This window comes from Marmota monax, unplaced genomic scaffold (assembly GCF_021218885.2).
Source record: "Marmota monax isolate L192 unplaced genomic scaffold, Marmota_monax_Labrador192_F-V1.1 WCK01_AAM20220418_F8-fsc00015, whole genome shotgun sequence".
NCBI classification, from domain to species: domain Eukaryota; kingdom Metazoa; phylum Chordata; class Mammalia; order Rodentia; family Sciuridae; genus Marmota; species Marmota monax.
The window spans coordinates 15,472,093-15,498,096 of NW_026692194.1; the positions used below are offsets into that span (position 1 = coordinate 15,472,093).

Genomic DNA, 26,004 nt, shown 5'->3' on the forward strand with positions numbered 1-26,004 from the left:
AGCCTCCTGAGCTGCTGGGATTATAGGCATGTGTGCCAGGTGTGAAATACTTATTTTTAATGGAAATATTCTGACAGTGTCTATTTTTAAAATGTATATATCCTTCAACTCAGTCTCATTCCTGAGACTCTGCTCCACCCAATAAAATCATCTAATTCATTACCTAAGAATATTTGCAAATGTTGATTCTTGAAACAGTTTTGTAGTGAAAGAAGTGAAAATCAACAGTGGAATTTTAGAATAACTTGTATTTTCATAAAATCTCATCTAGCCATTATGAAGACATAGTTAAAACTATTCTAGTTGATTCAGAGGGATTCCTAATATATTTGTTAAATGAGAAACTCCAAAACACATTGAAGTATAAAAACTTGTGACCTTAATTCTGTAAAAGTAAATAAATAATCTAAAAATGTATGTTTGAAGTTTTAAATAATTAAATTCAGAAAGACACTACAAAAATTCTTAATATTTACCATTAAAAATGAATAGTGTGTAATTTTTTTAAAATAAAGGAATATACAGAGATAGATGAAAAGCGTGAAAAATCATCTTAAAAATTGTGCTCACCTGTGTAATTATTGCCATTAATGGAGAGGGGTATATGTGCATATATCTGCACATAGAGGGTGTTTTGCCAGATACCACCAAAATATGTTCATTTGATTTTCAGTGCCTAATTTCAGGCGATTTCCCTTAAACTATTTTATAACGTTGTTTTAGCCAAATTTTTCACTACTATGACTTACAGAACAATTATAGAGGAGGAAAAGTTTATTTGAGGGGCTCATAGTTTCAGAAATCTTAATTCATATATAGCAAGCTTCATTCCTCAGGGCTCCAGGGGAGGTAGGACATCATGGCAGAAGAGTGTGGTGGAGGGAAGAAGCTCACATGGTGACCAGAAAGCAGAGAGACTCTACTCACCAGATATAAAATGTGTACCCCAAAGTCAAGCCCCAATTCCCACCTCCTCCAGCTATACCCTACCACTTCACTTACCACTCCGTTAATCCCTATCAGGGGATTAATTCACTAATTAGGTTAAGACTCTCACAACCCAATCATTTCTCCTCTGAACATTCTTGCATTGTCTCTCCAGTAAACTCTTGGAGGACACCTCACATCTAAATCATAACAAATATTTTTTTTCTTTATGAAAGTAAAGATGGTAAGATAATTATAAAAAAGTAATTTTAATATTAGTTGAGGAGTAAGATTTATATTTTTAAAAGATTTATATGATACCAGAAAGATCAGAAGTATAAGTTTGAAATATCTAAGTGCACACATTAAAGATGACTTGGCCCCAGATTCTAGTCTTGCCGTGCCATTAGCAAATCAAAGAGAAAACCATCTATGAATTAAATTTCCAGTGGGAGATTGCAAAATGAAGCTTTTTGCATTTAAAAGGTTTACATAGTATGAGAGTGAATTGGTTTTATCTGAAGAAATTTCCAAAGGTAACTGGTACTGGTTTAAAATAATAAGAAAACTGGGAAGCAGGTTAGGTTGGAGACAATTTAGTGGACAACTAAACCTAGATTATGTTTCTGAAGGTTAGACAAGTTCTATTTCATATTTTGAAAAATTATGTATCACAATTAAGCCTTTTAAATATAAGAATTCAACTTATAAAATGGATTATAATCAAATTATTTTGCCTAATATTCTAAGGGCCTAATTTAATTTCAAGCCATGCTCTTGCGGGAATAATGCTTAGGAACATTCTACATTTCAAAGCACTCTTACATCTAACCTTCTTCCCATTCCAACTGAAAAATCCCCACTGTACTGTAAATCAATTTTTATTCAAGAAGCTTGATAAGTCTATCAGCATATTAAGCAAATATTACTGTGAATTTCTCAAAGGAAAATTATATGCTGTCTGTTCTTCATTGGGACAATTTTTCATGATTGATTTAAAAATGCATTGTCCCTTTATTATATGGTGATTTAATTTTCTTGATTTCCATTTTACATCAGCCAATTTAGTTTTGTGAATATCATATAAGTAATATCTTTTCCAAAGAGGTAGTTATCATAGTCTGTTTTTGGAATTATCTACTCTGTTGTGCTTTGAGTTAATATTAAAAAAAAAAAAAGCTGTCTTTCCCCAGTGTATACCTAAAGAATGATATCAGCTTTGCTGACAGTGTTTCATGGTAAGCATAGCTGTTGTCACTAAGAAATTTTCCTCTTTGGTACTCAGTTCTTTGTATCATTCTTGAAGATAAGTTGATAATGTTGGTGCTTGTGTTCATTTTGTGCTACTATTATGAAACACCTGAGGTAATTATTATAAAGAAATGGTTTATTTTGGCTCATGGGTTTGATATTTTCAGTTCAAGATTATGTAGACTCATTACTTTGGGCCTCTTATGGGGATGCCAAATGGCCATGGCAGGAAGTGTGTTGTGTAGCAAATTGCTCACCTCACAGTCAGGAAAGACAAGAAAGGGGAGAAGGTCAGAGTCCCATAATTCCTTTCAGATTTACACCCCCAGTGACCTCCCACTTCCTTCTACAGGTTCTACTACCTCCCAGTATCACCACCCTGTGGACCAACCCTGTTTACACAGGGGCCTCTGGGGATACTTATCCAAACTATAGCAGTATTCTAAATTTGTTTTTCCAATTAGATTGAAAAAAAATTACCCTTTCACATTGGAATCCTGGTCTACTCTCCTTCACTTTTATTATTTTGTAATCATGGACAGAAAAAAGAATTTTTTTTTTTCCTTTGGAGAGAACTCTTCCATTATTTTGATACAATTTTACTGTTTTGATTTTCATTTTTGCTCCAAAAATGGTTAAAGAGGTGTTCTAGCAGCTGTGGCAATTTAGCTCAAATGGATCATTTAGATTGGCAAACATATGTACCATAAGCTATAAAGGCAGCAGCTTGTGAACCCATTAAATGGTGAAATTCTGCTTCAATATTTGCTAAAGCTTCCGAGGCAGTAATTCTTTAAACTGAACATTGAAGGATGAATGAAAACTTTCAGGGTTAGGGGAGGAGGCACAGAATCATGCATTATAGCTAAAAAGAAAACACCATATCATAAAGACAATAATTATTCAGGTAGATACTTTGGGGGACATAACTTAGGCTTTGTTGACTATCTCTAAGCAAGAATGGAAGGAAAATTTGGGTGGTTCCATGTTTTTATTGTCTATGCCAATCTATGACCTCGGTTATATTGGGGAATACTTTTCAATTGCCCTGGAAAAGCGGCTTCTTAATGATTTGACTCTTTGAAATACTGATGGGTGAAAGGGTTCCAGTGTTGTTTGACTAGAAGAAAGGGCCACTTCTAATCCCAAATGGAATCTCACAAAGAAAGAGAAGTCTGTGCCTCTGAAGGATGCTAGCTGGGCCTCACTTTGGGTCCCAAGTTAGAAACTCTCTCTTACCTCCGATACCTTGGCATAGTGGAAATGTTGGAGGCCAGTGATTGAATTGTCAGTGGAAGAATTCCAAACTTGGGAACCCAAGCACTATGCAGCAATGAGAACTGTACAAGCTTGTGCACAACATAGAAGAACACACCCTCCTATGTGCAAAACAACACAGGATGCAGTCTCAAGAAATCATGGGCCCAACTTCCTTCATACCTTCTCTCTTTCTCACTTTAAAATTATCACTGGCATCTGAGAACTAGGTAATTAAACCTTGAGGATTCATATACTACACTAAAGGAAAAGGGAGCAGCAGTTGAGACTAAAGAGGGAAATCTTTAATAAATTCATGGAATGTCTCAGTAATTAAGTTTTTATTTTTTAAGCCTTTATTTTATTTATTTTTATGTGGTGCTGAGGATCAAACCCAGCACCTTGCCCCAATAATTAAGTTCTTAAATGGAAAATAAAATACTATATGTGTTCCATTCTGATGAAGAATGCTTTATATTCTGTACATATATACAAAACATATTTGGAAAAAGTTTTGTACAAGCAAGATTAAAAAAATAAAATCCAAAAATTACTTAAATTTTAGGTCACAAATATTTAAGAAATTGATTGATATATATTACAACTTTTCCTATAATGCCAGATGACTTCAATTTTATAGTATCTTATTAAAGTAAAAATTTTGAAACACCACACTTTCTTTAGCATGGCTATGTATACTATCGATAGTTGTCAAATAGATCCAACTTCCTGATGAAGCACTGGTGTGAAATCCAGGTTTAGTCCAGGTTACAAATTACAACACTGCATCTTACAGATTTATTTTTATAATGCTCTGAATATTATAGAGTTTCTACTAATGCCCTATCAAACATCAGAAGGTACTGGGGTAAGTGTGATTGGCCTTTTAATCAAATGAAGAGTAGAATTATTGGAGTATAATTTTAAAATATAGAACATATGTTCTAGTATATAAATAAGATCACAGATCCATTTTTTAAAGTAAAAAATTAAAAAAGTTTCAGAGACAATGGCAAATAAGGGGCATCATGCTCCCATTTTCTCCTTGTGAGCAAACAACCACCACTAATTAATTAATTGACTGCATTGCCCTTTTCTGCTGAGCCTCAGATTTATTTGTATAAGTCATCAGTGACTTATACACACTCTCCCAATTTGTATTGAAGGTATACATAAAAATAGCTCCCTATCTCTAGGTTAGAGAGATGAAAGAATTTGCATATGGGTTATTTAACAATAGTTTCTTGTCATAAACATATTATGTATTTTTGCAGCAATATTACAGAATTAAATCTTAAAAACTATAAAAATGAAGGTTATCAAAACATTTCAATTTTAAAACTGTTGATAGCATTACATAAACATTCATAATTTAATTTTTTTGTGTATATAAAATGTGTTGAATAAAATTGAGAGAATACTGTTTTACCCATCCTTGTGTTTCTTTTTTTTTTTCATTAAAAAAAAATGAAAAGCACCTTTCTAATTATCTCTCATCAAGTATTCTTCAAAATCATCATCTGCAATGGGTCCATACTTTCCATTGTATAGATAGGATATAGTTGGATTCCATTTCTCTCCTTCTCTCAGTTTTTCATGATGCTGTCATTTGTCCCCTTTAATAACAATGAAAAATTCCTTGTTAATAAACATAAGCTTTATTATAGCGAGATTTGGTGTTGATACTGAGATAAAACACTACTACACTTTTATAAATTTGCTGTGACAAAGATTTGGACAGATATTTCAGAATTTGGTACAGAATGTGATAATAAAGACCCAGAGATAAAATAAACAGCAGACAAGTCCAGGCTGATGGCAGCATGAGGTGAACAGCTTTGACCTGTGACAACTAGAACCAGGAGCCACAGAATGTGCTGCCCTTTCCTAGGAAGGTCAGTGTCCAAACACAGCTCTGCGTCACCTCTGCCTCATTTGTCAGTGTGGAGTACCAGGCACAGAGGATGAGATCTATGTCAAGGCATTAATCTGTGACAATAATATGTCAGAAATATTTATTCCTTTTCATCATGAAAAATAGCCTTCTGTAGTATTTTGGTAGAATTCTTTTCTTTTTCTCTTTCACTCTCTCTGTCTCTGTTTCTGTCTGTTTTTTCTCTCTCTCCCCATCATTCCCTGTAATTGTTTATGTATAGGAAAAAGGAAAGAAGAAAACACTGACTTGCTTTGGACTAGACCCTAGAGAAGGTACAATATGATTTTTAAAAGAGAGTATACTTGTTGATTGATTGTATGTCCTCCTCTGGTAAGTGTCTGTTCAGGTCCTTGGCCCATTTGTTGATTGGGTTATTTGTTTTCTTATTGTTTAATTTTTTGAGTTCTTTGTATACTCTGGAGATTAGTGCTCTATCTGAAGTGTGAGGAGTAAAAATTTGTTCCCAGGATGTAGGCTCCCTATTCACCTCTCTTATTGTTTCTGTTGCTGAGAAAAAACTTTTTAGTTTGAGTAATGCTCACCATCTCTAGCAGTCAGAGAATTGCAAATTAAAACCACCCTATGATACCATCTCACTCCAGTAAGAATGGCAGCCATTACGAAGTCAAACAACAACAAGTGCTGGGAAAAGGGTACACTTGTATATTGCTGGTGGGACTGCAAATTGGTGCAGCGAATTTGGAAAGCAGTATGGAGATTCCTTGGAAAGCTGGGAATTGAACCACCATTCGACCCAGCTATTCCTCTTCTTGGACTATTCCCCAAAGACCTAAAAAGAGCGTACTATAGAGATACAGCTACATCGATGTTCATAGCAGCACAATTCACAATAGCTAGACTGTGGAACCAACCTAGATGCCCTTCAATAGATGAATGGATAAAAAAATGTGGCATTTATACACAATGGAATATTACTCAGCACTAAAAAATAACAAAATCATGGCATTTGCAGGGAAATGGATGGCATTAGAGCAGATTATGCTAAGTGAAGCTAGCCAATCCCTTAAAAACAAATGCCGAATGTCTTCTTTGATGTAAGGAGGGCAACTCAGAACAGAGCAGGAAGGAAGAGCATGAGAAGAAGATCACCATTAAACAGGGATGAGAGGGGGAGGGAAAGGGAGAGAGAAGGGAAATTGCATGGAAATGGAAGGAGACCCTCAATGTTATACAAAATTACATATAAGAGGAGGTGAGGGGAAAGGGAAAAAAAAAAACAAGAGAGAGAAATGAATTACAGTAGATGGGGTAGAGAGAGAAGATGGGAGGGGAGGGGAGGGGAGGGGGGATAGTAGAGGATAGGAAAGGCAACAGAATACAACATACACTAGTATGGCAGTATTTAAAAACGTGGATGTGTAACAGATGTGATTTTGCAATCTGTATACGGGGTAAAAATGGGAGTTCATAACCCACTTGAATCAAATGTATGAAATATGATATGTCAAGAGCTTTGTAATGTTTTGAACAACTAAAAAAATAAAAGAGAGTATAAAGATCAAAAAAGAACACAGTGGTGAGTTTCTGAGTGTAAGAATGGGAACTGTTTTAGAGATGATTTTAGGAAGACTGAACAGACTTCCCAAGAAAGTTGCCTAAAATACAATTCTAATTTGTAGGATAAATATTTCAAATAGATTGTGGAATTACTGATATACCAAATATTGGAGGGCAGTATTAAATTAGTGTTAAATTTAGGGCAGTGTTAAATTTACTTGCTTATTTCATATATTTTGGTAGAAATGGAAGCTCTTTCCCATAAATTGTCTGGTGTCCTTCCAAATACACAAGTATGTAAGAAGGAATCGTCCATAGCTGAGAGACTCTAGAGAGACCTGTTTCCTTGAATAAAAAATTTTGTTTTCATCTTCCTTTGATCAGGATAATTGCTCATGATTTGGACATAGATGTTGGTAAATGCCTTATGCAGTTATGAAAACTAATACTAACCAGAAAAAAAAAAAAAAAAAAAAACTAAACAGGCTAAGAACTTATGATCCCTAGATACCCTAAGCAAAACGATGCTTTCCTTGGCTCACTGCCCAAGTTTTGGTTTGACTATTCAGCCTCCTAGACACAATCCTCAACATCTACAAAATGCTAAATACTACCATTCATAATTCAGTTTTACTATAAAAGCATAACAAATTAAACACACATTTATCTGGCCTAAATTTCATGTTGTTGTCAAAAGAAGAATTTCAAATAAAAAATATATACTGTAAAAATATAAAAATATCACTAAGCTTAAGATTTAATCAAAGTGTTAGAATGATTTCATAATGGGAGTAAGAACTCTGGATGGTTCCCAAGACTCTTCATTAAAAAATGGGAAGAAAAGGCTACAAATTCTTTTTATCTTATTTTGTAAGTAATCCCTTTTGTGTTATATAGCAGGGCAAGCTTTATGATAATTACAATGTAAATAAAGTATACAATAGTGTAGTATACTATACAGTAAATATATAAATTAATATATCAAAATATACTTGTATATTTGATATATAAATTTATATAGTATATTTAGAAATAGTGTAAATGTGCTATACAGTAGTATATTTCTGTAAATAAAAATATGTACATCATTTAAGAAGTACAAGAAGATGTTAGGGTGTACCTCAGTGGTATATGTGCTTAGTGTGTGTGAGATTCTGCATTTGATCCCCAGCACCCCAAGAGAAGACAAAGAAGGAAGAGAAACTAATGGAAGCCTGTGCATAAAAAGCAAAATTTGGACACTCCTGATTTAAAGTTGTATTAGTAATTATGCTGTTGAAAATTTTACTATGTCTCAAGACAGCATAGTCCATGTTTAAATAATCTTTTGGAAATTTCCTAGTATTTTTGTTGAAAAAAAAATGACCCCCAGTAATGCTTCTGAATTGGTTTTTATTTTTACTACTTTACATGAAATAAAACAAACTATCCCTACTTTAATATCAGAGCCTATTACTGATATGCAACTATCAGATTTAATTCACTTCATTTAAATACCTAATGCCATGGAGATACTAAGGATATAAGCTCCACCGAGGGAAACTATGGTGTATTTGTGAAGGCATGCAATTACAAGGGTTACTTTATTGAAGTTGGGTAAGATCAAGAAGGAGGAAGGCCAAAACAATTAATGCCCTAAGAAACACTAACCTGATCTGTGAAGAGGACAGTACATTCCAGAAAATGAAGGCATTTACAAAATAAGTGTTCCAAGTAGGACCAGGGCAGAAAGGACAGCTTTCAGGGGTAAGTGCAAAAGAAGGTCCAAAAGCCAAAGAGAACAGAGCATGTTTTGAGAAGTGCCAGCAATCCCTTAAACCTCATGCAGAGCAGGTGATTAATGTTGATATCTGAATACAAATTAAATCAAATGGGTCCCTGAATGTCATGGAAAATGTTAGAATTTTACATGAAGGATAATATATAAACAGACATTAAAGGACTTTAAACCAGGAGATGATATGGATCATACTGTTTTCTTTATTTTTATTTTTCTTTCTTTTTTTTCTTCCCTCCTGCACTGGGGATGAAACTCAGGGCCTCATGCCTGTTAGAGAGGTGCTGTGCTCCAAAGCGTCACCCCAGCCCCATACATAGTGTTGTAAAGTTCTCTCTAGTTGCATATTGAAAACAAAAAAATGATTGGATGATTTTAGACCAAAAGGAAGTGAAAAAAATCTATGATACAATATTTCCCTAGGCTAAATAGTGGTTGTACCACAAGGGCTGTCAATTTCATTTCCAGATTTTTTCTTGTTCTTAACTCTTAAGATTTGTAGTCTCCAGGAACATTTAAGGTAAGGAAATGGTAGTCCAGTGATGAAGATGAAGATATGGAAATGTTTACTTTACAGGTATTCCAAAGACACATTGGAATGCCTTGGAGAAATGAAACCAACAGAAAGGAGCCCAGAAATGTACAGGGCGAAGTATGAGTGAGTCTATAAAGGAAATTGATCTATTAGATGGACTAATCTTTTGCAAGGGAACCACATTTCCAAAGATATAAGATATGTTAGTAAAATGTAATCATCTCAAAGTGTCTACCACCTAGTGTATGCAGCAATGCGAGACTTAAGAGAAGGAGGAAGTGGTGGCCTATACTGACCCTTCTTCTGATTCTGTTGTATTCTAGTGGTTCAAGATAGCTATACGTTAAAAACAGAAGCAATTACAAATAGTGAGTAAGGCCAGAATCCTCTTAAAGTAGTCTTCTCTGCTCTCGGTCAAAAAACTTCAAATCCTATAACTCTTCTTTACAGCAACTGGTTTCAAATCCCTTCAAAACTTGCTTTTCTCAAAACATACTCCACTCCAGTTTGCCTGTAACTACAGAACAGTCAATAAAACTTAATTTTTTATCCATATCGACTGGTTGCAAAGGAATTTAAAATGACTAAAATAGGAAATATCAACATATATTGATGAGGAAAATAAGATAATATTAAAAGGGAACAGATAAAAAGAAACTTAATAGTAAAATTAAGTATATAAAAAAGCATGCTGTAGGGGCTGGGGATGTGGCTCGGGTGGTGGCATGCTTGCCTGGCATGCATGCGGCCCGGGTTCGATCCTCAGCACCACATACAGGCAAGGATGTTGTGTCTGCCGAAAACTAAAAAATAAATATTAAAAAAAAAAAAAAAAAAAAAAGCATGCTGTAAATTCTTATATAATTGCCAGAACCAGGCTACAGATTTGACTATACTATTTCTATAATAACATGGGTCTGTGCCTGAAGACCTACATGCATATGAGGTTCTGATTTAGAAAAAGAGAATAATGAGAAAGCCATATGTCGCCAGTGTTTAGTGACTGTGTTTGAGAATGGAATGGGAGTGTTTAAAGGCTTTAATGTCATGGCCTTTGGTGATGAATCTATCTTTTGTGATTTCTTTTCACAGTAGTTTTGCTGAAAAGCAGTCCAAGCAATTGATATACTAAGGTTGTCAAAGATCACAGCAATCACTCCAAAATCCATTTCCCAGAACCTAAACCTGTGAAGTTTATGGAGATTCAAGGGCCCCCTAGCTCTTCAATGTTCCTCTCTGCAAGTAATCATACTAAACTTTAATCTAAAATGACACTCCTAACCCCTCACCCAGGCCAAGTCCATCATTCTAAATTAAACCACTTCTGATCCTGTCTATGGAATAGCTGACCTCACAGGTGCTCCGGTTTGGAGTCCACATTCCTGGCTGACTTTATCACAGCTAGCTAGACTGCTAACATAAGAAGGCATCTCAGACAGCTCAAATCATTCAATAAGCCTGTGCTGGAGTCAGAATACACTAAAGAAAGCAAATAAAACAAGTTGATCTTTAAAACAAAGAATATAGGTACATAGGTACACACCTGTAATCTCAGCAACTCAGGAGGCTGAGGCAGGAGGATCTCAAGTGTGAGACCAGCCTGGTCAACTTAGTAAGACCCTATCTCAATACAAAAATAAATAAGTAAATAAAAATAAGAAAAGGTTGATAGTATAGCTCAGTGGTAGAGCAACTGGGTTCAATCCCCATTACCATAAATAAATAAATAAATAAATAGCATTATATTGGGACACAAGCATCAGTGTAAGCCACTAGAAAACATAAAAACAATTTTTAAAGAATTTGCAGCATGTATTTAAATACAAGGCTAGGAAAGTTATGTCTGGGCAATTCTACTGTCCTTCCCACTCCCTTCCACCCTCCCTTCTCTTCATTCCCCTTTGTCTAATTCAGTGGATTTCTATTCTTCCCCTTCCCTACCTCCCTTGTTTTTGGTTAGCATTACACATTTCAGAGAGAACATTTGGCCTTTGGTTTTTTTAGGGATTGGCTTATTTCCCTTGACATGATATACTCCAGTTTCATCCATTTACAGCAAACGCATTACTTCATTATTCTTTATGGTTAAGTAATATTCCATTGTGCATATATACCACATTTTTTAAAATTCATTCATCTGTTGCAGGATAGGTTGTTTCCATAGCTTGGCTATTGTGAGTGGAGCTGCTATTAACATTGATACGGCTGCATCACTATGGTATGCTGATTTGAAGTCCTTTGCATATAGACTGAGGAGTGGGATAAATCATCTAACAAAGTGGTGCTTAAAGTATATATGTATATATTATATATATATATATATATATATATATATATATATATATGCACATTTTTAAAATAAGCTAATATAAAGAAATGTGTTCATTACAGATTAATTAAAATAAACAGATGTCTAAAGCAAGTAAACTAAAAATAGCAAGCAATTTCAACAATCAGAGAAATTAACTGGTAAAATTTTGGTAGATTTCTTCCAATCATTTAATACTTCTACATGTAAGTACAGTGAACTTTCTGTACCCACAGTTTTCACATTTGTGGATTCAACCAATCATGGACTGAAAATGTTTTTAAATTGTATCCATACTCAACATGAACAGAATTTTTCCTGGTAATTATTTCCTAAGCAATATAGTACAGCAACTATTTAATAGCATTTGCATTTTAATAGGCATTTTAAATAATAGGGAAAAGATTTAAATTATGCAGAGGTAGGTTGTGTGTAGGTTATATGCAAATAGTGTGCCATTTTACATAAGAATTTGAGCATCCATAGATTTCAGTATCCACAGGGGGGACTGGAACCCATTCCCCATGGATATGGAGGAATTTTTCTATTTATTTTACTTCTGTCAATTCAGATATTCTGATATTATTTTCACCTTATGATTGATATTTTGTCATTATACATTGGCCAAAATTTCTCAAAATTCATATCTTACTGTAAGATCTGCTCAAATGAGTAAGGAATGCTTTCTTGGCAGAGTGTTATAATTGACAGTGACCTATAGTCTTCTCTTTCTGTAGTCATTGCCTTATGAGAGACATTTCTCAAGCTTTTTCTTCCCCAAATGGTCAAGTTTTAGAAATGGATGTTGCATCTCAGTTCTTTAAATCCCACTTCATTCCAAAGCACAGTGACTTTTAGGGTCTAGGCCCTCAACTGGTGTGGGTTGAATTAAAATTAAAGCAGTACAATGATGACTGAGGAAAAGTGGAACTTCAATGCTTTAAATAACATTTGACCAAACCGTAACTGAAGGTTTGAAAGTGCTTTGCTCTCAAACTGTATTTAGAATCAATTACAGTAGTGCTGGGAATGTAGCTTGATGGTATAGTACATGGCTGGCATGCCTATAGGGCTTGGGTTCCATCCCTAGCACTGCAAATAAAAAAAAAAAATCAAGTAGGATGGTACCATTTTTGCAAAGTCCTAGGCTGAGTCAGCGGAGCCTAGTTGAGAATATTAACCTCATCTGCCTGTCTAGTGCATTTGTTAGTATGTGTGTCTGCTGATATTTACAGAGTATTCTTGGGTGAACTCCTTAAGCTTATAATAATAAAATCCATTTTTATTGCTTTTATGCCTCACTGAATGATATATATTTGAATTATTTTAAACTGTTTAATAACTTAATGGGAATATGGGATTTGGGATCTATTTTGTGTATCCCTAGATCCTAGAAGAGTTTTCCCCTGGTTGTTTTTGGAATCTGTGGAATACTATACCTTCTGCCTCATGTTACCTCAGAGAGTATTTCTCACTATTGTATGTATGTATGTATGTATGTATTTTTAACTTGCCCATTAAAAAGTAAATTCCCCAAGAGATAGGTGCATTCTTTGTGAGGGCTGGCATGTCTGAATTGGCATGCACACTGTCCTGGAATAATACCTGATCCAGTTCATCATTGCTATGGAATCCCCTCTCTTTGCCAAAATTGATCCCAGGAAAGAAGGAGCTAAGCTAATGTAGTATTTTCCCCTTATGTCCTCAGATAGTTTATCTCAGGGACTACTTTTAAAACATTGAGAAACATAAATGCAGCAAATTTCTTCAATATAGACCCAGAAAACTCACTTGGGCATTTATAGTATTTTTAAAAAAGTAATTCTTAGAAAACTAATCTAATGTAGATTTATATTAAACAGGAAAAATTGTAGGAACTATAATATATTCTTTAAATTATTTACTATTTTATTGCTAACCATGAATCTCATAATGTTCATTTTGAGAGAAAAAGTTTGATAATAAATATAGCATTTAATTTAACTTAGTAATTTAATAGAGAAGATAATTTCTAATTCTGTTACTTTGCAAAACATTTTAAAGCACATTTTGGCATAAAGGTCTCATATATTTTCAAGTGCCATTTAATATATGTTGTAAACTGTCAGAAATTTCACCTTAATCTAATAAAAGAGCTACAAATACTTAGACCCCATAGTTTGAGATGAAGTATTTTAAAAATGATCTTCCTAGATATTGCATATTTAACTTGTAAAAGATACACTTAGAAAATGTCATTTTATTTTTTGACTTGGAAAATTTTTTATTCTCTATATAACACAAGAATTATAACTCATAAATAATAAAACTGCTGTGCTGTATTTTGTGATGTCATGAATTAACTTTCAGATCTACAAACGACAATTAGAGAAACCACAGAAACTTCAATACATTTGTTTCCAGTATTCTGTTCATTTTAAAGATCAAACTTTAAATGATTATTAAACACTTTAAAAAGTATTATCATGAAAATCCAAGGGAGATCAATAGAGTAGAGGAAATGGACCAGGGGGAAGGGAAAGGTGAAGAATATTGGCCAAGTCATATTGCTATATTGTGTGAATGTACAAATATGTAACAACAAATCTCATCATAATTTATAACCTTAAAACACTAATAAAAATATGGGAAAAATAAAAAATAATGACCATAATAATAATAAATCAAAAATAAAATTATTATCAACGTTTCTCCCTCCCCAATTGGAATAGTTAATATAAAGCAATGAATACTACCCAGTATTCAACCTGTACTCCTAAATCACACATCTGCACATCTACCCAAAAGTTTCCTGTGATCCCCTCAGCCCCAGTATTCCTGAGTGAATGAATGTTATTTATGAAGAAAAAGACAAAAAGCCTTTTAAATTTTACCTCCTGATCTAGAGCTGGTGATGAGAGAGAAATATAGAGGTTCCACAACCCTTAAGAAGCTATAAACCATTGTGCCCGTTTAGAATTTATCAATTTTTAACCACTGTTACAAGGCTTCCAGCAATCAATTATTCCCTGGCTCGGTGAGGGAATCAAAGCCATACCAGATAAACCAGAAATCAATTTTACTGCCTTGTGGCTGGTTTCTAAATATGTTTCTTCTCACCACATTTAAAATAAACAAGGCTAGAATTTGACTGATGCTGAGACAATTATTTTTACACCACATATAAAAAAGGTAAACATTTTTAAATGGGAACAAAGGATGGTTTTAAATTCATTCACCCTACTTCTGTTTTCTTTTTTCTAAGTGAATGGGGAAGATTTTTTTTTCCTGTTTCTCCTTCACATGAAACTAGCTTAAAATTGATGGGAACACTTATTTCAGTAAACCACCATGATTCTCCACTGAGCTGCTGCCAAATACTACACCAAGGGATGGCTAGGTGGTAAGCACCACCATTTAGCATCTTCCCTTCTGCCATGACCACCAGGACCAGGCATGCGTCTTCTCAGACTGATAGAGCAACTCAAATACATTCATCCTAAATCTCTCCTTATTTTGTACTTATATTTTTATCCCAATTTTAATTTTTTTCTCACTTTCCATTCTTGGCTTTTTTTATCTCCAATTTATAATGTTCTCACTCATTTCAATCACCAGAATACTTTTTTAAAAAAATTTCAGAACATCTTCAGCCAGACCAAAGAAGTAAAGGACTTAAGTCAGGTATGGGAAGGGGATGAGGTTGAGAAGCTAAATTTTAAAAAGAAGAAAGGGGGAAAGAGAGAGAGAAGAGGGGGAGAGAAAAGGGAGAGGGGAGGGAGAGAAGAAAGAAGGAAAGCAGGTAAGAAGGAAGGTAGAGAGGAAGGAAGGGAAGAGGATTGCTTATTTCATACTTTAATGATTACTTTTGAAAGTATATGAATATAGCCTTATGCATTTTGAACATATCTCTGTCAAATAGCAATTGTAAGTTTGGGGCTCTACATTAACCAAAGAAAGTGTATGAAATTATGATTTCTATATAGATGATTAATTTATTTTTCAAAAGAATGGTTTATTTAAAAAGTTAATAGTTGAAAACATTCGGCCTTTCTTTTTGGGGGAACTGGCTTATTTCACTTAGCATGATATTCTCCAGCTCCATTCATTTACCTGCTAAGGCAATAATTTGATTCTTCTTTAAGGTGAGATAAGTGAATGCTGATCCACAATGAAGAGGTGGGATGTAGGGGGAAGAATGGAGGAACTTTGGATTGGGCAAAGGGGAGTGAGGGGAGAGGAGCTGGTGTGGGAGTGGGAAGGATGGTGGAATTAGAAGACATTATTATCATAGAAACATGTATGATTGCATGACTGGTGTGACTCTGCATCATGTACAGCCAGAGGAATGAGAAGTTGTGCTTCATTTGTGTACAGCATGTCAAAATGCATTCTACTGTCATGTAAAACTAATTAGAACAAGTTTTAAAAATGTTATTAGTTGAATGTGAATGTTTGCTAATTTTAAAAATCATTGATGGTGTTGGGGAATTTCAGGAAGGAAATGTCACAGATGGTGACAAGGGAATCTAGCTGTGTTGGTAAAGGTATGAGGCAGCCTCACCAAGAAGAGGGTAAAGGGACAAGGTACTGATCTAAGTTACCTTGGAAATAAATGGGCTCATTAAAATCAAAGACAAAAGAAACACATATAAGCAAGGTACTCTGATAAATAAAGTGGTTTCCCACTGGAGTATAGGTTATCAGTTCTGATACCATTATATATGCACACTGGAATTGAACAATAAAACAAATGAATGGTAGAAGATGGGATCCAAGTTCCCACTCTATTAAAGCAAGAGGAGACAGATAAGCAAGGCAGGACAGAATGGTTATGAGGCAATGGATGAGATTAGGAGACACTAGTATAAACTATGAACTTAAATGGTTAATACACAAATATTTATAAATGTATATATACATGTTATTCACACATATATTCGTTTGATTTTTCAACTAATAGAAACTAAGCAATAGCTGATTAGCAAATAAGCATACTTAGTGCCATTTTTAATATTTTTTTTAATACAAGGAGTCAGAGCACCTTGAAGAAATATCTGATTCTAGGACGAGGACAGGAAATATACAAAAAGAGGATGGAGCATCTTCTGGAATCAGAAGGTAAGAAAGTGCTCAAAAAAGAAGAAAACTACATTGATGGAATCTGTCAAAGGAGTATAGCAACCAAAGGGAGAGGCCTTAAGGCAAAATTTGGAACAACTTGAAGAACAAGAAAATGAATACTATTGAGATATAACTCACATAAAAACCTTCATGATCACGATATGACAGAGTGATTTCCCTATGGCTCTGATGGGCTCAGTAGGTAGTGACTTCTTTAATTTCTTAGAACTTAAATCAATATAATTATCAATGATAATTTTGAAATAATTTTGGATACATACTTACTACTTAAATCAGAAGTCTCTGCCAGGCTATAAGTAATTTTTTTAATGTCTATTATTTCATAAATTGCCTATTTTTATAGATATAATAACATTTAAGTATAACTTTATACATAAAAATGAAGAGATTTTGACATTAATGTCATCACTCAGTGATGACAATAAAATATGCTGAAGGTTTTTATCAAGTAATAGGTTAGCATACAGATTCAATTTATACTATAAAAACTCATAATTTTATATCTTAAAAAGAAATACAAGAAGTTTTTGAGTTACCAGTGGGGGAAAAAACTACATAATGCAACACTGGAAATCCAAAAACCCTTGATATCCAATTATTTCTTCAATTTATTATATAACCTTTCTAAATTCATATTTTAGAGAGCATAATTGTCAATGTGGCCTAAACTTTGAAGTGCAATGATGAAAATCCATCCAATCTTCATATTATTTATTTTTCACTAAAAAGGCTAAGGTATATGTGGTATTTTAAAAAAGAGAACTGAAAATGAACAATTGGCAATAAAAAATTGCTAGAAATTATAACAAGATGTATTGAAACAGAACTTTCATATAAACCATTTCAATCTTTATAAATACTAGTTACCTTTGAAAGACACATCCATTGGTCAGCATTACATTGTCATTCAGATGCTACCCAATGAGAAAATCTGAGTCGCTTTGGAATATATATATATATATATATATATATATATATTTGGAGATATATTTCTAGTTTGACAATAAATAACTTTAGAGCTTAAAACCAAATAGAAATCTAATAACTAAGGAATATAATACCTGAAAATCAAATACATTAGAAAGGATAAATAAAAACATAAAATGAACAAGGGAAAACTAGATTTGTGAGATGATTACCTTATAAAAACTAAGGAAAACAAACTAGAAGAAAAGATAAAGAGCAAATATCCTTTATGTATATCAAAGCCAATGATATACAAATAAGACAGTATGCTAAGATGAACTGAGATTCATCTCAATAATAAATGTTGGTATAACACTCAAAGTCAATATAATTTGAAATGTTCAAAGAATGAAAAAACAAAAAAGCTCTCAGTATATGTACAAAAATAAATGACCTCTATAACATCTGACCCTGTAAAAATCTTGGTAAATTAGAAACACAGGGCATTTCCAAAAGTCATAAAGAGAAACTAAGAAAAATGTAAGGCTTGCATCAGACTTAGTGGTGAATTAGTACTTTTTCCCCAAGGGTAGGGATATAGTTAGAACATCTATTCTTACCAATTCATAACATTGTAATTCTAGCTAGTATATTAGGGCAAGAAACAAAGAGCCCTGAAAATAGAAAGAGATTAGAAATAAAATTATGTTAATTCATGTTTATAATGATTTTATATGAAAAATTCTATAATTTGTTTAAATAAGCTATAAGAACAAGTAAGTGGGTTTAGCTATATTTAGGTCAGTATAAACAATCCACTCTAATTTATATACTAACCCAAAATAATCAAAGTTAAAATTCTTAAAATAATATTATATCAGTAGCATCTTTAAATATAAACTACCTAGAGATTAAAATGCAAAAACATGGTCATAAAAAGATAAAAAATATTTTAGTGAAAATTTTAAGATCTAAATAATGTGTCGCAACTACTCATGGATCAGAAGACCCAGTGTTGTTAAAATGGCATTGATCTAGATAATGACCTAAGTGTAAATATAAACAAAGAGCACAAAACATATCCATAGGAATGTCTGGGACAAAACTACAATTGTTGGTGGCAATGTTTGTTAGTCAATACTCTCAACTTCTATTGGCAACACTGAAAAATATTTCACAGAAATCAGGCATAACTTCTAGCCCATGATTTCCACTCAAATGTATTTACCCAATACAATGCATGTCTTAAAAAAGACATATGATAAAATATTCATAACAGCATCATTTACAAGCCCCCAAATGGAATAACATACTTGTACATCAATAAACACTTGTCAAAAGGATAAACAAATGTTTTTTTTAGAGAGAGAGAGAGAGAGAATTTTATATATATATATATATATATATATATATATATATATATATATATATATATTTTAGTTTTCGTCAGACACAACATCTTTGTTTTTGTATTGAAATATCCACAGATCCCAAACCCGGAATGAACCACACGAGACACTGGCTGCAAAAAGCAGGAGGCGTTTATTCTCACACAGGCGCCTGCGGGTGCACAGCAAAACCTCAGCCGGAGCTTCGATGAGCTGGCACACCGGGCTTTGGGGTATAGATCTTTTATATGGAACAGGTGGGTTAGGTCTTAGCTTAGCACAGCAACAGCCTTCCTATTGGTCCCTCTGAATTCAGCAGTTGAGTCACCTAGGGGGGTAAACTTGTTTTTCAACTTTTTGTTCTCAGAAAAACCATAAAATTGCATTCTGTCCTTTCAGTTCCTGTTTTTAAACCTAGTTCTCAAGTTTAACCAGTAGGACTGTCTAAAAGGAACATCTTGTGATAGGGGGCCCGTTAGGGTTATCTACATGGAACATCTTGTGGTAACATTGTGCAACACCTGAGGTGCTACATGCTGCTGGAGGGGTTTTGACATGGGGGTTGGGTGAGGGAACATCTTGCAGCTTCAGGGCACAGGGGTTAGTTTTCCTAATGTTGGGCCTGGGGCCTTGGGGTCCTTCATTCCCCCCTTTTTTTTTTATATCATGGATATAATCTTATATCCATTGACCCATCTGCTCGGATTCCAGCATTATTTTAGCTGACGGCTCAGCATACTGGTTGGGGGTTGGTATTTACTATTAATCTAATTTTGAATAGGACCCCAGGGTCATAGGCAGTTTTATGATATACTCTCAGGCCCCATTGTTTTTTTTTTTTTTATCCAATCTTTTGATGCTTTGCCTGCCTGAGTAAAGGTAATGTTTAAGGGGTTGCAGGCAAATGCGGTACATGGCCCTGCCCCGTACCATTTCAGGCTCCTGCAAGAGTCGGCAGAAAGTGGGGGATCCTGTTTTGTTTTTTTTTTTTTTTTTTTAAATTATATTTTTTGTCCCCGATAATACTTGTCATGTCTGGCTCACAGATTGGTTGGGGTTAACTGATATGGGGAAGACACAGCACAAAGCAAGAAAAATTAACAGCGAGTGAGTCTTATCTTTAGCGGATTTTGGGTACGTTGCAACTTCCATTCTGGATCCGGAGAGGTGTCTGCGGACTCCTGTGGATGTGCAGTCTTCACGTGGGAAGCATGGATCTAAGCAGCGATGCCGTCCACTTTGAGTGCAGTAGGAGTGGTCAGCAGGATAGTGTAGGGTCCTTTCCACCGCGGTTCGAGGTTCCTGCTCTGGTGCCTGCGTACCCAGACGGTATCTCCGACCTTGAAGGGATGTGGCAGCAAGGGGGTTTTAAGTTCCTCTTTGTATGCTGCGGCTAGAGGCTTCCAGACCTCGTTCTGGACCAATTGCAAAGCATGCAAATGAGTCTGCATAGATGGGGTGAGGGAGGCATAGGTTTTAGTTTTATAAAAGTTAATAGCGGGAGGTGGGGCACCGTACAGGATTTTAAATGGGGTTAGTCCATGTGGGCCTGGGGTGTTTTGGGCCCCATACAAGACTAAAGGTAGGAGTTGTACCCAGTCTCTAGTGCCAGTTTTAAGTGTCAATTTAGTTAAAGTCTCCTTAATGGTTCTATTTACCTTTTTTACCTGTCCTGAACTTTGGGGTCTATAACCATAATGTAATTTTTAATTAATCTCCAATGTATTGGCTACCGCCTGACTTACCTGGGAGACGAAGGCAGGCCCATTAAATGTTTTTTTTTTGGTCCTCATTATCAGGATCAAAGGGAGTAAACCTCCGATAAGCCTCTTTTAATTTCTCTAAGAAGGCTGTCGGAGTTTCCTCTGACCCCTGGATAGTCTGTCTTACCTGAGCCAAATTGGTGGGCTGTCGCCCTGCTCCATGGAGACCCCCCTGCTCCATGGAGACCCGCTATGAGTAACTGGCGATAGAGATGTAGGTGGTTCTCACCTGCTTCAGTCGCATAGTCCCAGTTTGGCCGGGTTAAAGGAAAAGCTTCGTTAATCAAATTTGTGAGTTGGGTGGGGCGCCCGTCGTCCCCTGGCACATTTTTGCGAGCTTCCAAAAGAGCCTTTTGTTTTTCCTCTGTGTCTAATAGAGAAATCTTTAATTCTGCTACTTAGGGCTGGATAACCATATTAGCAAACATCAAGTCTACCTGTGTTGTCTAGAAATAAAAGCCTTAGACTAAAACTATTCTAGTAGTTCCTTTGACAGTTATCAGGCATTTCTGTCTAAGAATCTCTCTTGTAGCCTCCAGTCTATTTATTTATGGAAGTTACATTTAATTATTATTATTATTTAAGATGTCCAGGAACAGCTGTGCTTTGGCTTTGACTGTCTTTGCTAAGTGTTTAAGATGAAGCAAGTCAAACTGACTTTTGTTTCTACCTATTGTTTACAGTCAGCTGAGTTATCCTGGGAGTCCTCGGGAACTTCATAGCAGTTTTTCAGTTCTGCTAGTGCCATTTGCGCTAGGATGGGTCCAGGCCTTGTTTGACCATATGGCTTCCCTCAGAAGCATCAGGGATGTCTCCCTTTTTTAATGACCCTCCTCTTTACAGCAAATGCACCATTTGGCTTTCTGTCCTCCACTGGTCTCATTAATCTCCCTGCTCAGGAGGTTATGTGGCCTAGAGTTGCTGAGCCCTTTGGAGAAGTCCCCTATTCCCTGATTCAGACTGACTCAGAGGGCAAGAGCCAAATATTGGTTTTCTTGGCCCTTTTAATTTAACTAATTTTAAAAACTTGATCTTAAACATCCAGCAAATAAGTTAACAGCCTTATATTAAGAGCACTGGGCTTTAATGTCTATCTCTCTATCCTGTAGGTGATAACTCTTTATCTTATGTTGACCCAGGTTGTGTTCTTAAAGCAATACCTCTTTAGAATATTAATAGGCAATCCTTAAACCATCTATAAGCAAACTACAAAACAAAACTAACTAGGGTAAAAACATATTTAGCTTATATAATAGCTACCTTGAATTCTGGCAAGGTTATACATCATAATTTCCTGTTTGAGATCCTAGTAATCTTGGCAAAAACCTACTTTTGGACACAACTTTAACTGTACTGAAATCTGGCTTACTTTTTTTATAGCCATTTTCACATGTAGTGAGATGGGACAGAGCCTTATCTCAAGTAAGGCAGGGCTCTTTATAAATCTCAAGTACTATAGTTCTGAAGCTGATCATTTTACAAAGTTTACATAAATTGTTGTTCAAGTTTACATGAACATTAGCTAACACAACATAATATCACACCTAAAATATGAATTAAAGGCTGAAAGCTTTTAACTTCTTGTAGAAAAGTAGTAATGTACTTTTGTGTTTTGCAATTAAACCTTCACACAGATTAGGCTCTTATTAACTTAAAAATACATAAATTGTATCTTAGAGTAGAAAGTAACATGGAACTGTACATATCTTATTGATAACAAGTTCAGTTATAGAACACAAATGATATAATGGAATTTTTAACATTTTTTTTTTAAGCCTAAAATTACCATACAACTTTAGAACACCAGCTTGATATAATGTTCTTTTGAAGCTTTTACCTTACAGACTTGTATACCTGGAAGATATGAACACATTAATAACACCATAATTACATAAATTTTTTTTTTGTTCACATTTTGAAACAATACTTGTAAACTTTTAAATTTAAGCAGAGTTAACATTTTATTAGGGCCTTTTTGAACACCTAGAGAAACTTATAAGCTTAATTTTGAGGACATCTTTACTTTTATCTGTTTACCCAATCTAAATTGAACCGTTTGAATCACGTGAATTAAAGATATTTGGATCTATTTTTAATTTTTTTTTTTTTCAGGCTACCCAGTTCAAAATTGAAACTTTTAAAATTTTTTATCCCAAGTATTTAAGTTTTCTAGCATGAACTATCTGAAATCAAACTAAACAATTGTTTAAACCCAACTTTTAACTGCAAGATAGTGCAATGCTTTAGAAACCCATTCAGATACCAGATTGTTACAATAAAAAATTATTATTATTATTATTATTTTTTTTTTTAGACACACATTTAACCTAGATTATCTCTAAGAAACAATCAGACAACCAGATAAGAAAATATCTCTCCAGGTTTTGAACTTTCATTTAATTATGACTTTTATCAGTGGCACCATAGACTTTCCTATGAGTGGACCAGATGTTTTCACGTAGGGGCAACTATAGGTGTAAAATCAAGGGTCTCAGTGTGACTGGCTTTATTGCATTCAGTGTCCCTTTTTTTTTTAAGTAAACAGAGATTAAGTAAACAGATCCTTAAGATGTAGATAAGGACCCAGGGAACTCCCCAGAGCTAAATGGCTCTGGCAGCTGCTGGGAGTCCCTTAATCCTATCTTTCACCCACAGGATCAGTTCCTTTAGTTTAGGTATTTTTTTTTTTTTCTAACTTGTTAGTAGCCAGCTCCCAAAAAGTCCATCCTCTGCTTGCAGTTGTTTCAAGTGCTAGGCTTCCCCAAGAAAGCAGAGTGGGAACTCCTTAAAAGTCCCCTTGAGAGTGTCAAAATTTGTGACTGAAAATTTGGTTCCCATCTCTAAAGCCAATTAACATTAATTTAATAATGAGGACAGGGCTTTGAGAAAAGTCAAAGCGAGATGTCAAAGCTGTTAAATCCCCAGCAGGCATCTCTATTTGCACTCAAGCCGGTTATGGGGGGGGGAAGAAAACATTGCTTCCCTAGTCTCAGTATTTAGCCTTAGATAGAATTTATCATCCGCCTTGGGCTGCATTTCCAAGCAGCCCGACTCCAGGAAGACCCGTTCGCTTCCTGGGGTGGAGGGGCCGGGAGGAACAGGGACGGGACAGATCCGCCATACCGCCGGGTGGAATCCTCCCGGCGGACTGCGTGGATCCCACCCATGCAGGAGGGGATTCGCAGAGGTCCTGAAAGGTTAAAAGCCATGATCTGGATGGCCATGCGGCCCCGGCTGAAAGACAATCTCTGACTTTGCAAATTAGAGAGAGAGATGGAGGGACTCTCCTGGGGGCCATTTAACTTCGAGGGTGGGCCAATATTGGCCACTCCGTGGTACAGAGTGTTACCCATTTTTTCTTTTTGACTGTCACGGACAGGTTGTCTGCCCGATCTTGAACGTCTTGCCAATGATCTAGAGTTAGGCTCAAAGGGGTTGTTAGTGATTGTCCCATGTTATTCTCAGAGAGGAAATAGAGAGACAGACACAATGACACAAAAACGAAACCAAACAGTGAGATCGCTGCGCGGCTTCGGTGGAAACCGAACAAATCAGATGGCCTGGGAGAAGTTTGTACTTCTTTGTCGCCTACAAAAATGGTGTAACCCTCGGAAACACCGGGGGCCCCAAAGAAATGGACCCTTCTGATCCCTGGGACGTCTCCCAGGGTGGCAGGGGAGAAGTCCGAGTTCGTCAACTCCTTCTCAAGCTGCCTCAGAATACTAAATGACAGAACTGCCTCAGAATACTCAGAATACTAAATGACTATGCCTAGGATCATATAGTCTTACAGACGCTGCGCGGAACAAAGAACAGATAACCAACAGGACAACAAGACAGTCAGTTTGAGCTGGCCAGCTTACCTCCCAGTGATGTCGGGTGTCCTCCGGATAGGGACCGGGATCGAACCGGAACCGGGATCTTGGATCTCGGTGGAACCTCCACAATGAAATATCCACAGATCCCAAACCCGGAATGAACCACACGAGACACTGGCTGCAAAAAGCAGGAGGCGTTTATTCTCACACAGGCGCCTGCGGGTGCACAGCAAAACCTCAGCCGGAGCTTCGATGAGCTGGCACACCGGGCTTTGGGGTATAGATCTTTTATATGGAACAGGTGGGTTAGGTCTTAGCTTAGCACAGCAACAGCCTTCCTATTGGTCCCTCTGAATTCAGCAGTTGAGTCACCTAGGGGGGTAAACTTGTTTTTCAACTTTTTGTTCTCAGAAAAACCATAAAATTGCATTCTGTCCTTTCAGTTCCTGTTTTTAAACCTAGTTCTCAAGTTTAACCAGTAGGACTGTCTAAAAGGAACATCTTGTGATAGGGGGCCCGTTAGGGTTATCTACATGGAACATCTTGTGGTAACATTGTGCAACACCTGAGGTGCTACATGCTGCTGGAGGGGTTTTGACATGGGGGTTGGGTGAGGGAACATCTTGCAGCTTCAGGGCACAGGGGTTAGTTTTCCTAATGTTGGGCCTGGGGCCTTGGGGTCCTTCAGTATGTGGTGCTGAGGATCGAACCTGGGCCGCAAGCATGCCAGGCGAGCGCGCTACTGCTTGAGCCACATGCCCAGCCCCAACAAATGGTTAAAACTTATAAAATAGAAAAGTATTACAGCAAAAAACAATGAATGAACTATGGCATAAAATATGAATATTGCAAATATTTTTTGAATAGTCAAAGTCAGATACAATAATACATTTTGTAAACTTCTATTAATGCAAAAACTTATAAGAAGTAAAAACAAATCTATGATGTTCAAAGTAAGCAAAATAATTACTTTTGTTTTAGAACATTGATTAGAAAGGTAAATGAAAGCACTTTTGTGTTTCTAATAGCACACAATTTTTTTTATTTGGGTGCTGGATATGTATATTCCTTACCTAAACCTTATTGGGTTATGTCATATTTATTAGGCTATATTCTTATGTTCTGTGCACTTTGTGAAAATATAATTCAACATTTTAATGGATAAGAAATCTGTCTGGAAGCAGTCGCTGCTGGCTAAGTTTGTGACAATTTGAACATTAAAATACTTAATTAGAGAATATAACAAATTGGGTAATGATAATGAAGCAATTGAGTGATACTAAAAGAAGTAGGGTGCTGTTCTTCATTATTAGATAATGCTGACTAAAAGTATAAAAGGAAGAGGAGAATTAGAAAGTTGCCATTTCATAACCAAATTGATTACAGATATAGACCAGATTTTCTGCACTGGATGTGAAAAAAAAGATGAGACAAATTTTGTTGTGAACAAGATATTCAAATAGTCTCAAATTGTATTCCACAGATTACTTACTAAT

At 35.5% G+C, this 26,004-nt stretch overlaps 1 long non-coding RNA gene across 1 annotated transcript; it reads right to left on the minus strand.

The window, feature by feature from the left end:
* Positions 1 to 19,062: 19,062 nt before the first annotated feature.
* LOC131423479 (uncharacterized) lies at positions 19,063 to 25,189 on the minus strand. Its single transcript, XR_009225099.1, has 2 exons — positions 22,528 to 25,189; positions 19,063 to 20,372 (listed from the first exon to the last, which is right to left on the minus strand). It is a non-coding gene; the product is annotated as an uncharacterized LOC131423479 (long non-coding RNA).
* Positions 25,190 to 26,004: the final 815 nt, after the last annotated feature.